This window comes from Chiloscyllium plagiosum, unplaced genomic scaffold (genome assembly GCF_037043375.1).
Source record: "Chiloscyllium plagiosum isolate Xiang-an unplaced genomic scaffold, Cpla_swu_hap1 HiC_scaffold_22, whole genome shotgun sequence".
NCBI classification, from domain to species: domain Eukaryota; kingdom Metazoa; phylum Chordata; class Chondrichthyes; order Orectolobiformes; family Hemiscylliidae; genus Chiloscyllium; species Chiloscyllium plagiosum.
Genome location: NW_028270160.1, coordinates 29302322 through 29319293, shown reverse-complemented (window position 1 = coordinate 29319293; position 16972 = coordinate 29302322). Strand labels below are relative to the sequence as shown.

The 16972-nt window shown below is 39.9% G+C and overlaps 1 long non-coding RNA gene across 2 annotated transcripts; it reads right to left on the bottom strand.

Annotated features, from left to right (window-relative positions):
* Positions 1–829: 829 nt before the first annotated feature.
* Positions 830–16586, bottom strand: LOC122561179 (uncharacterized). 2 transcript variants are annotated; one of them, XR_015760927.1, is made up of 4 exons: positions 14069–16586; positions 9440–9538; positions 4519–4642; positions 830–4356 (listed from the first exon to the last, which is right to left on the bottom strand). It is a non-coding gene; the product is annotated as an uncharacterized LOC122561179 (long non-coding RNA). The 2 variants fall into 2 exon arrangements; XR_006314941.2 differs by having other exon boundaries at positions 14287–16586.
* Positions 16587–16972: the final 386 nt, after the last annotated feature.

Sequence of the window (16972 nt, the reverse complement as noted above, 5' to 3'; positions counted from 1 at the left end):
GGGACTTATCAGCCTTTAGCCACATTTGTTTCCCTAGTACTGTTTCTCCAGTGCTAGATATTGAATTTATTTCCTCACTCACAATCCACTTTTGCCCTTGGATTCCTTGATATTATTGAAATGCTGTTTGTGCCCTCTACCACGAAAATTGATGCAAAGTATTTACTCAATTCTTCTGTCATTTCCTGATTCCTCATTATTATTGCCCCCTGCCTCATTGTCTAAGGGTGTCTCTTTCTGAGCCTCAAGTCATCTTTAATATGCGGCACGGTGGCTCAGTGGTTAGCACTGCTGCCTCAGATCGCCAGGGACCCGGGTTCAATTCCCACCTCGGGCAACTGTGTGTGTGGAGTTAGGACATTGTCTGCGTGGGTTTCCTCCGGGTGCTCTGGTTTCCTCCCACAGTCCAAAAACATGCAGGTTAGGTGAATTGGCCATGCTAAATTGCCCATAGTGTTAGGTGGATTGATCATTGGTAAATGTAGGGGAATGGGTGGGCTGCTCTTCGGAGGGTCAGTGTATACTTGTTGGGCCGAAGGGCCTGTTTCCACACTATAGGAAATCTAATCTAATCTAATCATGCTTCCTCATGAAGGCCCGTTTAGGTGTGGTAAAATACAGTGTGGAATTGATCATGTACTACTTCTACTGCAGTTCCTTCTTCAGAATCCATATTAATTTGAGGCTTAGTACACTGCTACTGCGCAGTACACAAGGGCAGATTTCTTGCTACCACCAGCTACTTGGTTACAATACAAAATATTACAGTTCAAACAGTTTTTATTTGGCACAGAACAAGAAAATGAGTCACACTAAAAATTATAGACAGTGAACTTTAATAGACTTTTTAAAGCTACTTTTCTATGGAAATAGCATTTCAATATGGAACATTCATGAAATTATAAACATTAATGCGGAATTTTCAAAGAAGAACTGGCAAGAAGGAATTACAACAAATTTTGGTGTTTATTAATAATTCATTGTTTTACAAAAATATGGTTTCTGTACAAACAAAAGTAATACAAACAAATATATTTAGTTTAAGAAAGTTAGGTATATTAGTGCTCACCATGTTGTTTCAGCTATATCCAATGTCAAAATATTACTTACTGTACACCAACTGTGAATAGTGGTGGTCAAATGAATGTTTGGTAGTCACATTTCATTAAGTTCCAAACACTGTTCTGTTTCTGGAAGGGAAATGAGGCAAAGTAGAACTACATATCTCTCCTGGAGAGAGGAAAATGGTAAGAGCTGTACAGTTTCTTGCAACTCCTAGTAACTGACCAAATATGAGCAAGGAGGAGGTGATGGCCCACTGATATCATCACTAGGGCCAGTCAATGTTCTGGGGACGCTGGTTTGAATCCCTCCATAGAAGGTAGTCAAATTTGAATTCACTGAAAATCCTGGAATTAAGAGTCCATGAAACCGTCCAGTCAAAAGATGTGCAGGTTAGGTGGATTGCCTGTAGCATTAGGCGCATTAGTCAGAAGGAAATGGGTCTAGGGTGTTACTCTTGGGAGGGTCGGTGTGGACTTGTTGGGCCAAAGGGCCTGTTTCCACACTGTAGGAAATCTGATCTAAACTAAAATAAAGGCAGCATATGAGCAGCGGAACATGCCAACTATATGAACACAAATCATTGATAATGTCAAAGAAAACTGAAAGATTGCTTAATAAATCATACGGGATTTGGAACTTTACAAATATGACAGAATACAAAACAGGAATTTTACGACAAACCAGAGATCCAGCACAGGGACGATGGGCAAAGTAGTTCCATTCTGTGTGGTAATTACCCATTGTCCCCAAGGGACAATGGTCATTTCTATCCTTTTAGAAAGAGACAACTTGAGGGGCACCACTCTGCATCAATGTGGGTCAAGGCAAGGCAGGCCTCAATGAACTAAATACTGGTACAAGTACTTAACATGTGCACTGGCATTATTCTGTACCATCCTCTAGTCATCTGACCAAATGAGTTTAATGCCATGCTGTACTATAACTACCAAATATTTTAGGTAATATGTGTACCTTTATCAGCAAGTATTTTGAAGAAACTTACAAAGAAAGAAAACAAAAATTAAATCAGCTGATCTATATCTCTATCTCATTAACTTCACCGGTTATGAGAAAGTTCTTTGTGTGCTGAATGATTAAAATGTGCATACTGATATGGATAAACAACTAGTTAACTATTTACATAGTTCTTTGAAGTTTACCCAGTCAAAATCCTCAATAAGATTGTGATGATTATGATCATTTCTGCAATGCATTCCTTTTAGTCTGAAGTAGATTATTAATTATGATATTGTTATAAAAGTATGAAAACTATAACTAAGCATAGTCTCTGGGAAAATTTATGGTAAACAGAGGAACTGGAAATAGAAACAGATAAATAAAGATATAAAAATGTTCAGTGTGTTGCAGTCCAAATATTTCCATAAATCAACCCCAGAGATTTCCTGTCACCTAAGGCCCCTGTAGAAGCAGAGTAGATTTCAGGCATGATTGAAGGCTGAATTACCAATTATTAACTGTACTGAATTAACTTTGTCATTCACCAGTTTCAGCAATAATAAAATTCAATACAGGCATGAAACTCAGCTTAGGAGACAACCAATGTCTCATGCAGTATCTCAACTATAATTCCATCAGATCTGTTATCAAAATAGTCCAAACACTGAATTGTCTGGCTGTGCAATTATGGTCTACCTGGACAAGGATAGATGTAAAGACAAAATCTATTTTTCCCCCAAATGCATATTTGAAATCACGATAGATTAACAAAATATGGATGAGTATTGCCCATTTTTTTGTGTGCTATGATTGATCATGATGGCCCAAAATAAAGTCCAGCGTAATCACACAGCTAATGGTGGATGAAATTTTGGTGAGGATAACAGTTAGCATCTTCCAGAAGGACGTAGAGTAGTCAGATCATGAAATCAGCGTTCAAAGCTGATTGAATGCCAGTGCTGTTGTTTCAGAGCAGTGTTCCAGTTAGCATCCTGGCTTAAACATTTGTTCAGCCTTAGATGATGATTAGCAGAAAAGTCCATTCCCCCAGAACTATTGAAAATGATCAGAACCATTTTCAGGTTTGTTATTGATTGTCACAAGTGCCAGTAGAAATCAATCAAAGTCGCTTTGGTATATACAGGACTTCTTTAATATTTCTAAGGTATGCAATGAGTGATATGGTAAGTGCTAAAGGAGTTCATCCTGATTCAAGACTGTGGTGCCAAATTATGGGTGCAATTGTAAGTATTTCCCTTGCAAAATGGCATGCTTGGGAGAATGAGCAGCTGTAATACAAAGCAGAACCAGTTACTACATCAAGAAGCAGAGAAGAAAGAGCTTTCAGTTGAAGGACATATCTGATCAGCATGCTCAGCAAGAAGTCTTATTACCAAAAGCTTAGCAAGGAATCTTGTGCCATACATTTATGCTTCACTATAATATGTTATTATTATATCTTGCAATATTGTATGTAACTTAAATATGCTTTGTGCATTTTCTTGGTGGCAGTCCTCCATATGCCTTTGGCTGTTCTGATGCTCCAGTTTGTAGTAGTTCTACTCCAAAGGCTGAAGCATGGTTATAGAAGGTTATTGACTTCTAATGGAGAAAACTACCTATGGCCTTGTAGGATGATATTTAGCAACTCTGGGAGGAGATAGTTCAACTTCGCACCATCTCAGCGGACCTCTGGATTGGCTGGCTGATGAACAACAGTAAAGGCACTGCTGAAATGTTAAGGAGGTTGGTGGCAAGGTGCTATCAACCTGGAAGAGCTCCATAGCCCAATTGCTACTCCCCCAGGGCAGGCCTAACAACCAAGAAATTTGTTGGAGGACAGATTGCTTATTTTGCAAAAGAGGCTGAGACATCAGTTGTCAATAGTTATATGTTGGGTGGGTCCATAAGTGTGCTCATGGAATTGGTGCAAACTTACATTTTGCAAAGCAGATTCTTCAAGAAAAACCCTATGCCAAGTTGGTATGGACTCTGCCAAGCACTTTGATTTTCAAGCAACCTTCTCAATGCATCAATCATTGTCTTTGCCTTCAAACCTTCTTCTGTGAGAACATTGATGGTGTATTCTGAGTCTTCTACAGCAGATGTTGAGTGAGCTAGCATTAGCTAGATTCTTGCTCCATACACTGACTGCCAAACACTCGTGCTTGCTGTTTCAGCATATGTCAACCCCATCTCTAACCCTTGAAGATACCTGCATTGTCAGTTCTGAGCTGGTGGTTGAAAGTGTGAAATCAAGTGACAATGTATTCTCATCATCACTCTGTTCATAATGTTTCTCTATTGACTGGCCAGATTGGACCTCTTGGGTGTCTGAAAGGAATAAGATACAAGGGTAAGGCTGCACTGACAGGAGAGGGGTATTGTAAGAGATATGTGCTTAGACTATCTGCAGAATGTAATGTAGAAATTTTTGTGAGATGAGGAAGCAGGAATGAGAACGTGGATTAGGTAAACACTGCAGGATACCATTACCTTCAGTGGTTTCAGCCACATTTTCATCAATGGCCAGCACCATCTTCTCCAATGGGGTTAAATCATGTACGTCCACCTCTCCTGATCTGATTCATTAAGAACTTTGCGTGTACAACACCTTCTTCTGCAAGAGAGAGAGGCGTGTCAATGAATGTGTAGCACAGTGGCTCAGTGGTTAGCACTGCTGCCTCACAGCACCAGGGATCTGGGTTCAATTTCAGCCTTGGGAGACTGTCTGTGTGGAGTTTGCGCATTCTCCCCGTGTCTGCGTGGGTTTCCTCCATGTGCTCTGGTTTCCTCCCACAGTCCAAAGATGTGCAGGTTAGGTGAATTGGTCATGCTAAATTGCCATAGTGTTCAGGGATGTGTAGGTTTGGTACATTCGTCATGGGAAATGTAAAAGTAATGGGATAGGGGTGTGGATCAGGGTGAGATTATCTTCAGAGGGTCGGTGTGGACTTGTTGGGCCAACTGGTCTGTTTCCACACTGTATGGATTTTATGAATCTAGTTCTATGACAACAGCCCTTGTCTGCGTGGGGTTCCTCCGTGTGCTCTGATTTCATCCTACAATCCAAAGATGTGCAGGTCAGGTGAATTGGCCATGCTAAATTGCCCATAGTGTTAGGTGCATTAGTCAGAGGGGGAATGGGTGTGGGTGGGTTACTCTTTGGAGGGTCGGTGTGGACGTGTTGGGCCGAATGGCCTGTTATACACGGTAGGGAAGCTTGAAAAAAGATTTGAGTGATAAAATCCTGCCAAGATTGTTCAAGCTGTTCGATGTTGATGTGAGGGTTTCAGCAGGAATAATGTGAGTGTGAGACTAAGCATTATGCTTATTAGGAGTAAGTACTAATTGGTAAGACTGGAGGAAGTTAAAGGATGGAGAATGTGGTGAATTGAGCAGTAGTTAAAGCTAATCATGCAGTTGATGGAATTTGTCATTTAGAGATTCATACAGTGTAGACATCACAGAAACTGGAGACATGCTCTAAAACTAACCATATCCCCACCAAGCTATTCCAGTACAACTACAAACACTAACATTGAGGTTAAATCCAATCTAGTTAATTACTGCCTCATCAGCCTCCTCTCAATCATCAGCAAGTGATGGAAAGGTGTCATCATCAAGGTTATCAAACAGCATGTACACTGTAATAACTTGCTAAGTTTGAGTTCTACCAGGCTTGCATGGCTCCTGATTTCACAGATCCAAAAATTTATAAAAGAGCTGAACTCAAGAAAGGAAGCAGTATTTGATAAATTTAGTATCAAGGAGCACTGGTAAATTTGAGATCAATAGCAACCAAGGGGAAAATTCTCCACTTAAGCACAAAGGAGGATGGTTGACCTTGTTGGCAGACAAACACTTGAGGAGCAAGACATTGCTGCACGAGTTCCTCAGAGTAATATCCTAGTCCCAATGATCTTCAGCTGTTTCATCAATGGCTTTCCCTCCATCGTATGTCTGGAACTCAAGATGTTTGCTAATTGCACAATGTTTAGTACCATTGCATACAACTTAATGCATCCATATCTAAATGCAGCAGGACCAAGGGAATATTGGGCTGGGATGGTAAATGGAAAATAACATTTATGTCAGACAGGTATCAGACAATGACTACTTCCAACAAGAAAGAATCTAACCATCTCCCTTTGAAATTAAATTGCAGGACCACCACTGAATCTGCCAATATCAATATCTTGGAGGTTACAATTGACCATTCACAGAAATGCTATGACAGGTCGTAGACTGAGGATTCAGAAACCATATAACCCCTGACTTATCACCTCCTGACTCTACAAAGCCTCTATAAGATACAGGTCAGTAATGTTGTTGAGTACTCTTCACATGCCTGGATGAATGTGCCTCCAATAACACTTAAGCTTGACACCAGTTGATGCCAGTTTGCTTAATCAGTGCCTGATCCACATTCACTCCCTCCATCACTTAACCACAGTGGCGTTGGTGTATACTATATACAAGAACTGCTGCAGCAACTCACCAGGTTTCTTCGACAGCACCTTCCAGACCCATGACCTCCAGCACCAAAAGCTACATGGGACCAGAGTGGTAATTTCCTCTCCAAGCCACACACTATTCTAACTCAGAACTATATTGTCATTCGCTCACTTTCACTGGATCAACATCCTGGAACTCTCTTCCTAACAGCATATTGAGAGCACATTCATTAGATGGACTACAGATGGGTCACCCCCACTTTCTCATGCATACATATGCCAAGTCCAGGTTCTCGAGTCATGTGTAGCTACTGAAGGTCATGTGTCCAATGTTGACCATAACAAGCGAGTGATTACTAAAGCTGGTCACTATCTATAGCCGGGCATCCAACCATTCGTTGGCTTGTGGCAGAGGAAAGGTGACTGGGCTGATTTCACAGATCCAAAAATTTATAAAAGAGCTGAACTCAAGAAAGGAAGCAGTATTTGATAAATTTAGTATCAAGGAGCACTGGTAAATTTGAGATCAATAGCAAGATTCAGCCCTTGCCACCCATGAAGGATTATGTTAATCTGGCCTTGTGAGGGACTGTGAGCTGAGTGTCCTGATTGAGCGGAGATCATGTACGTTAAAGATCTTGCTTAAAATGCACTGTTTTCACCACCACTGTGTCCACAACCAAATTATTTCTTTTGAAGCTTTTTTTAATTCACTCATGGCTGGGACTTTTCAGAGTCGCTGGCTGGGCCAGCATTTATTGCCTATCCCTAGTTGCCCTTGAGAAGATGCATGATGAGCTGCCTTCTTGAACCACTGCATTCCATGTGCTATAGGTTGACCCACAATACCCTTAGTGAGGGAATGCCAGGATTTTGACCCAGCAACAGTGAAGGAATAGCAATGTATTCCCAAGTCAGGATGGTGAGTGGCTTGGAGGGGAACTTGCAGGAGGTGGTGGTGTTCCTATGTGTCTGCTGCCCTTAGGAAGGTGCTGTCAAAGGAAATGTGATGAATTGTTATGACTGTGCTGATAATCCAGCTCCACTCCCCCTCTTTATCAATGTTTTGATTCAATCAAGTGGCCAACTGGTTCCCTTGGGTGTTTCCATCCAGAAAAACAAAGGCTTTCATCAGGCTTCAAAAGATTCAATCAATCTATTAGTAACACAAACGGTGGTGAGGTCACATTTGGAGTACTGTGCAAAGTTCTGGTCACCCTACTATAGGAAGGATATTACTAAACTGGAGAAGGTGCAGGAAAGATTTACAGTGATGTTACCAGGACTGGAGGATTTGAGTCGTAAGGAGAGGGTGGGACCATTTTCACTGCAGCATAGAAGGTTGAGAGGTGACCTTATAGAGATTTATAAAATCAAGAGAGGGATAGATAAGGTGAATAGCAAAGGCCTTTTCCTGAGGAGGGGGATTTCAAAAATAGAAGCCATATTTTTAAGGTGAGAGGAGAAAGATTTAAAAGGGACCTGAGCAGTAACTTTTTCATAGACGGTGTTTGTATATGGAACGAACTGCCAGAAGAAGTGGTAGATGCTGGTACAGTTACAATATTTAGAAGATATTTGGACAAGTACGTGAATAGGAAAGGTTTAGAGGGATATTAGCCAAATGTGGGCAAGAGGGATTAGTTTAGCTTGAGAAACTTGGTTGGCATGGATGAATTGGACCGAAGGGCCTGTTTCAATGCGATATGATTCTATGACCTGGAATTTAGGAGCAGAAGTAGGCAATTTGGCCTGTTGTTTTGCTTCACCATTCAATAATATCATGGCTGATCCAATTGTGTCCTCATTTTTCTGGCTATACCTGATACCTTTAGACTTTAATGAAAAATCTGTCTCTATTTTAAAAATATTCAAATTTCTTGTTTCAACCACAATCTGGGGAAGAATTCCAGTCCCATTACTCTGCAGGAAAAAAAAATTCTTCTATTCTCTGTCTTCAATTTGAGACCCCTTATTATTAAACTTTGCCCTCTAATTCTTGTTTCTTGCATAATGGAAAACATCTCAGAATTTATCAAGTTCCTAAGAATCACTTCTGACTCTTTTGAAATGATACAGGCCCCAACATGTCCAAACTTTCCTCATAAGGTAGCTGCATCATCCCAATAAACAATCATGTAAACCCTTTCTGAAATATTTCTAATGCAATTACATCCCTTCTTAAATGAGACCAAAACTACATAATACTCTATGATCTCACCATGTACAGCTGTAGTAAAATATCACTGCTTCTATACCTAATTCCCCTTGCAATAATAGCAACATTCCATTTGCCTTCCTTATCACTTGCTGTATCTGCATAGTAACTTTTTTGTAATTCATGAATCAGGACTCTTAAATCTCTATCTCAGAATTCGACAATCTCTCTCCACATTAGTTGCAAGTCAATTAACCTACCTAAATCCCTTTGCAGTCTCCCTAAGTCCTCTTCACAATTTACTTTCTTTCTTATTATTGTGTCATCTTCAAGTTTAGCAACTATACATTTGGTCCTTTCATCCAAGTAATTTTTACCGATTAAATTATTGAAGCCTCAAAACTAATCCCTATAGCACATCACTAGGTATTCCCAGCTAGACTGAAAAATCCATTTATGCCTATTCTCAGTTCCCTGTTAGCTAAGCAATCCTGTATCCATGCTAATACTTATCCCCCTACACCATGGGCTCTTATTTTGTGTAGTAACCTGTGATGTGACATATTATCAAGAGCAGTTAACCCATGCTGGTATTGCCAGTGATGCCAACATCACACGAAAGAAAGATGCAAAATCATTGAATTTGAGGACTTTGTTTGGTTTCTTGGGCTCGACTGCTGCCACAGCTATCTGTCCCCACTGCTTTTTCACTATGTGTCTTGAAGACTTGCTGTAGAGTACATCTCTCTTTTTTTACCATCCCCTGTTTAAGACCTCAAATACAGCATTAGAAAATGTGTACCTGTGTTCTCCAATAACATGGTAAATTTTCTGTGCTTTCCACTTCAGAGACCACTCAAACAGGTCTCCCAAAACTTGTTCCAACAACAATACATCTTTCCTAAAAGAGATGCAAAATAAGTAATATCAACAAATATTGATTTTGCTGCCATGCTGATGAATGTAGCCAATAATCAGCAGGTTTATCATGAACCAATGGTATGAAGACGTTTTGTTGCTTGCATTACATCCATACATCTTGATTCCTGTATCTGTTTTCAGGGACTTTCTAACTTGGCCCTCCCAAACCCCTGTAATGTTTGGTACTGGCTGTGATTGAAGTACTTTATAAAGTGCATTTTGGAAATGATGATGATAACATTAATTTCATTATCTTCCTATTCTGGTCATGTCCTTATAGAACTCCATGACACAAACAAGGCAGACTTCATTTTCTGAAGATATGCTAAATATCTTCAATAAGTATATAATTTATCAAGTTACACATTCTGCATGAAGTTTCCAACACGAAATAAATCACATTCATCCATAGTTTTGAAGGCCTAATCTTTGCTTTCTTAAATAGGGTCAACAAATGACCACTCTCTAGTTACAGAGAACCAAATTAGACCTTATTGAATTACTAAGGATATAAGCAATGGCTCATACTGGATTCCAGTGACTTGGAGCATTTTGAAGTAAATGACATGATGCCTATTCACTATCAATCTTAATTCATTAATTATAACTAAAATCAATTCCAGTACTAAATGGAAGCAATTTTGTTGCACATCTATTAATTAACACTGGGATTGTAGAATTGCCTTCAGAAATTAACACTGAAGAAAAATAACATGCCATGCAACCTTTCCCCTGTTCTTTAGCTCTTTCTATCATGATTACAAAAAGCATTGTCATCATTGATTGCAATTATTTGTTTCCCTTTTATTTTCTAATGCTATCTCAGGAATTACTGAATTTTAGCCTTTTTTAATATTTTGGTGTCAACTATGGTTCAGAGGTAGCTCTCTTGGATGTAAGTCCGCAGATCAAACCCCATGGCAGAAACTTGAATATTGAATCCTGGATGATTTGGATGAGAATATAGGGGGCATGTTTAGTACGTTTACAGATGACACCAAAATTGGTGGCAAAGTAGACAATGAAGAAGGGTTTCTAAGATTACAAAAGGACCTTGATCAAATGTGTCATGGGCTGAAAAATGGAAGATGGAATTTAATCCAGATAAATGAAAGGTATTGCATTTTGGTACAACAAGCAAGGGTAGGGCCTTAGGCAGTGTTGTAGAACAGAAGGACCGAAGGGTTCAGCTATATAATTCTTTGAAGTTTGCATCACTTATAGACAGGAGAAAGTGAGGTCTGCAGATGCTGGAGATTAGAGCTGGAAATGTATTGCTGGAAAAGCGCAGCAGGTCAGGCAGCATCCAGGGAACAGGAGAATCGACGTTTCGGGCATAAGCCCTTCTTCAGGACTTATAGACAGGGTGGTTAAAAAGGCATTTAGCACGCTTAACTTCATTGCTCAGTCCTTTGAGTATAGGAATTGGGAAGTCATGTTGAGTTTGTATAGGACATTGGTGAGGCCTCTTCTGGAATACTATGTCCAGTTCTGATCACCCAGTAAGAGGAGGGATATTATTAAGCTGAAGAGAGTACAGAAGAGGCTGTACTCTCTGGATGTTGCCAAGTATGGAAGGTTTGAATTATAAAGAAGGCTGGATAGCTGTGACTTTTTTCACTGGAGCATGGGAGGTTGAGAGGCCACCTGATAGAAATTTATAAAATAATGAGATGTATATAGAGTTAATGGTAGATGTATTTTCCCTAGGATGGGAATTTCAAGACTAGGAGGCACATTGTTAAGGAGAGAGGAGAAAGATTTAAAAAAAGACGTGGGGACAATTTTTTTTCACACAAAATGGTTCGTGTGTGGATTAAACTTCCTAAGGAAGTGGTAGATGTGGGTACAATTATAATGTGTAAAAGACACTTGGATAAGTACATGAATAGGAAAGGTTTGGAGGGATATGGGCCAGGAGCAGGTGGGTGGGACTAATTTAGTTTGGGATTATGTTCGGCATGGACTGGTTAGTCTGAGGGGTCTGTTTCCTTGCTGCATGACTCATGATTTTGGTGGAACATTGCTGTGGTAAACTGCAACACTGACTTACACTTCAGGACTTAATTGGCTGTAAAAGGTTTTGGGACTTCTTGCATTCATAATTTTTTGAAGGTAACAAATCATCCTGAACCCTATTTTTTCTTCAAATATCTATATCAATAATGATTTAGAATCATTTTTCAATATTAATTTAATAGCTTTATTTATCTACAAGACCTTACTATTCATTTTAAATGATATTGTACAGGAGACTGCTCAGTTTCATAGATCTTTTTCAAACTTAAAACTGAATTTAATTTTTTTTCATCGCATTCAAATCTTAACTATGCAAAATAACTCAAGGAAGATAATTGGGTAAACTGATGTGAGGTTATCAACATTGCAACAAAGAAACCAAGTTGTGTAATTGGTTATCAATCTAAGAGACCCAAACCTGCACAAGCCTTAAGTAAATATACAGAGGGGGTAATACAAATGTTGGTGATGGCAGATCAGAGTTTGAGGGGAGAAAACAGTGCAGTCGTCGAAATTTTGTCACAATACTAGTTTACAAGATGCAAAAATAGGCAAGAAAAAATATATTATTGTTCTAATTCCAAACAAAAACAGAAATTGCTTGAGAAATTCAGCTGGTCTAGCAACATCTTTGGAGAGAAGCAGAGTTAACGTTTCAAGTCCACTGACCCTTCTTCAGAACTGACATCAGTTCAGACAAGAATGGAATATATGCTGAAGATAGGGGCCGGGGAACGGAGTGAGAGGACTGGCGCAAATGGAGGCCGGAGAGAGATAATGACTCGCTCTGGGCTCCATCTCTGCGTATCTGTTAACTCGCCCCATGTTCAGCATACACACCTTTTCCTAACTTCTGTCAATTCCAAAGGTCACTGGTATGGAAACAATTTAGCTTTATTTGCACAGATGTTGATAGACCTGCTGACTTTCTCCAACAATTTCTGTTTTTGTTTCAGATTTTCAGCATTTGCAGTTCTTCATTTTATTGTTATAATCTATATAGTCTCAATGAGAAAAAACAATCACTGAGTAGAATGTAATAATTCAGAGTTTACACGTGGCAATTAATTAAATCAATAAATGCGAAAACTGACTGGTTATTATCCAACTTGGTGATTACTATCAGGGGAAGGCAGCAGAGAGGAAAATCTGCACGCCAATTAACCTGTTCTGTCACAGACATTTAACAAGTTCCTCTGATACGACATTAGCACAGATCTAAAAGCAAGCTTTCTGCTAGATATCTCAAAACGAGTAATAACATAAGAGCATGACAAGGAAATGGGAAGCTAAAGAAAAAGGAATGAATAAACATTAAAAGTGACGTCTTCACATTTAACACGCAAGCTTGGAGTGAAACACTCGGAGAGTTGTTAGGAGTTGATAGCTTGCTGCCAGCGCCTGTGGAAAGCGCAGTTTGCTGGATGAGTGTTGCGGGCTGAGATCACGTGAGGAGAGCAGCCTTGGAATTCAGTTCAAATGGCAAGTGGCTGAAAGTTTACGATTCGCTGAACGCAGCCAAGAAACGCTGTCAGTGTTAACAAACATATGAGGTGAGTGCAAAGCAACCTTTTGCCAATCTGCAGGCTTCCACTTCGCTGCAAGAAGAATAAATTGGACGAGTCTCGCAGATATCAAGGAAAAAAAAACTTGGGAGCATGTTGTTAGAAAGAAAGGTTGTTGCCAGTGCGGATTTAATCAGAAAGTAGCGGAAGATGGCGACTCGATCACCTTTTTTTAGTTGCCCTGGATTGAAGCGAATTGTGTAGATGTCCTCTGATAAGTAGTATGTTTGGAGAAGCGAGCTTTTACAATGCAGCCCCCCCCCTCTTAATTTGGCGTGAAATGAATGAGAATCTAAAATGATTGGGGGGGGGGGGGGGGTGTGAAGGTGGTTAAACTTCACTGTGACAATCGCTGCTCAGGGAAAATAAACAAGAGGCAGGTAACCACAGCATTTCTATCACACTTAGCCTGTATTTCTTTTCATGTTTCCTCTCCCTATTTAATAAACATACTAATAATATTCTCACGTGAGGAATTGGGTGTACAGTCAGGTTTATTAGAGAGATGGAGAAAATAAGTTTGCATAGAACGCCTAATGTACCAAATGACGGCACGGATACGAAGCAAGAGTTTCCAGTTCGAGCAAGGAGGCGGGGAGGAAGATTCTGTAAACACTCCGTCCAAATGAAGACCTCGTTAACTTTAGGGTGAAATAAGCTCTCACTCCGCCAACTTTGAGAATGAAGTGATGATTGGGGAGGTGGTGGGGGATACAGCAGCAAGTAATTTGGAGCGAGGAGTGGAGGGCAATACTTTTCGCTCTGTGGAGAGCCAAATTTTAATCCTCTGAGAGACAGCGACGGAGGAAAAACGTTAGGGGGCCGCTGGGCTGAGGTTAGAAACTAGAAGGTGGACCGAATCGCCTCAAAGTCGCTGCTGTAGATTCTGAGCTGAACCCACTTCGATCAAAAAAAAAGAAACGTACCTGTAGAATGATCGGGTAAACGCGAGGAATTTAAAAAAACCTGCGGGCAAATATTAAAAACACCAAACCGCATCGAAACGTCGCTTTTTTTTTCCTCCAGCACTTTCTGCCGTTCAATACAGCTCGGATTACTTCATCCATTTTCCGCTAACTACCCACCATTAGATACCCGATAGACATTTACGATGGGGTGTAGTTTTTTGGGTGGGAAAAATTACCATTTTCTGATTTAAAAAAATGCTTTCTCTCTCTTTCGGCGTGATGCTTGCACCGAAGGAATTTCCTTTGCTGCAAGTTCCCCACATTCGGGACTGACCTCTCGACAAAGGGAGGAGTGTGTTGGGACGGTTGGTAACGGTTACTTAAAGCAGTGGCCTCCTCGCGCGGGGAGCGGGAGTTCTATTTCCCTCTCTGTGGTCGCCTCGCGGAAAGCCGCTGCCATGGTGACGGGGCCTGGCGCCCCTCTCAGGCTTGCCCGAGCTGCTGACAGCTCAGCTTTTATTACGGAGGCTGTTTCATCGTTGGCAGTGGACATGAGCGAAATGTAAATGGAGCAGACGTAGAAGTACAACGGCGCCTGAGCATTGGGCATCCCTACAGTGCGGGAGCAGACTATTCGGCCCATCGAGTCCAGACCGACCCTCTGAAGAGTATTCCACTCAGATCTACGCCATCCCCATAACCTTGCATTTTTCCCTAGCTAATCCATCTAGTGTGTACATCACAATCACCTGATGAAGAAGCAGCTCTTCGAAAGCTAGTACCTCCAAATAAACCTTTTGGTACTATAAACTGGCGCTGTGTGATTTTTAACTTCATCGTTGGACTGGTGAAGGAAACCCTTGCAGACACACAGAGAATGTCTGTGTGAAGTTTGCCCACCTCCTGATGCTGCCTAACTTACTGTGTTCTTTCAGCCTCCTGCCTGTCTACCCTGGCGTTTTGAGGAAGTAGTGCTAACCACTATGCCATTATCTTCACATAGATATATGACTTCTGCAAAAATGTGTTCAGGGTGGTAGGGTATTGGGCTGGAAGAGTTTTATAATGAAACAAGCCCCTCTAATTTGCCATCTCCGTAGCTGCCTTTGGAAATTCTGATGTTTTACGTTTTAAATTTGTTTTTTGTTAGTGTGATGTTGATTGGTTTATCCAGATTAAAGAGAAGGGCGAGAAGCTGAAAATTTGGTAGACATTCTGGGGAGCCTTAAATGGTCTGGAAACATATGTATAATTGTTCTGTATATTCATATCTTTTGATACATTTGCAAAAAAAGTGAAGATTTAATGTTCAAGGCAAAAATTTGAAATGCTCACCAAAAAGGTCTATGTGAATTTTTCAATATTTGTCAATTAGAAAATAAATTACGGAGCTTGTACATAATTGTTTTTTAAAAATCCTGTCTTAACCATATGTTCCCACGTTCATTTAGGTAACTGTAATGATTACAAGACCACCAAAGTTATGATCAGGTTAAGGATCAGTAACTTTCAAACAAAGTTTTGTACTTAACAGAGCCATAGGATTCTGCCATTTTGAACAAATAGTAAACTTTAAAATAAACTTTTTACAATACAAAGTTAGTAAAATAATATGCAATTTAGACTCAACATTGAGGATTAACTTGAAATAAATATGAATTAACAGGCAAACTGGTCAAGCACCCCACAGAGCATTATCAAATACTAGATACAGTTAAGATACAACCCACATATTTTACTGCTGCCCACCCAGGCATTGCTATGTGGCTCATCAAATCTCATTAAAACTGCTTCAGATGGGACTCCTGTTCTTCTGTTTCAAAAATTCAGCCTTGAAATTTGCTCAAAACTGCACTGTCATGGACTGCCTCAATGAATAAATAACCAGAACTTTTCCCAAGACCACATTCCTACCGATTCCTGACATTGCTAGAATTTGCCTTTATATGCCAGCATAATTTCAGCTTTTTAACTAGACAGCTAGTTTCACTGAGCTGATACTATGAATTTCCCTGAACTTGCAAACCCTACCTTCTTGATTGTCTTTTTCATTTTAGTTGTCCTACTTCTGAGACTATATCACTCAATTTCACATAGCTGTACTCTAGCATCTAATCATTGACAGTTCTAGCTCTCTAATTGCTCTGAATAAAACTTTGTTCATTTTGACCCAACTCCCTGAATCCAACTAACAGAATTATTTTAACAAGATGGAGTTAGCTTCCCTGATTCTTTCCCACTGACTCATGAACCACTGTTTACTGGTTGTGAATTTATTAATAGGTAATTCAATACAACAAGCCCAGGTCTTGTTCCTCAGTAGGATTAAATTTAACATCAGTGGAACACCCTGTGCCTTGATTGTTAGAAATGTACAGGTTACGCTATATGATTGGATACAAAAAAAGGATTTTGTTACATAAGGAAATACAGATCTTCAGCCCATTACTACTTTGCCATTTCTGTTGAGAACACTGACTGCAACTAAACATGAGGCAAATATGTTGCCCTCTCAGTGGACATTTCAGAAGCAAAATGTAAAAAGACTGTCAGTTGGGAAGGCAGTATATTTATGTAATAAATGGAGCAATCTGAATATTAATACAGGAATGAGTTAATGTTGCATGATACAGGACTGGCATTCAGTAACCAAGTTGAGTAAATGAACCGGTATAGGTACATATTAAGAGAAAAAATGGAGTTCTGATTCGTCACAGTATTTCTTCTCTTCATCCTGTTTCTGGCTTAAACAATGACAAGAAAGCCAGGTTTCATTGCTTAGGTAAAGAGATGTGGTTTTGAATGCTAGTGGTAAGTATGTACAGCTTTAGTCTTCTTAATTCACCAACACAAATGACAAGTATCTGGCAGGATTGCTCTATTGTTTTTTATCATACATTTCTCTCCTATTTGATTGATAAA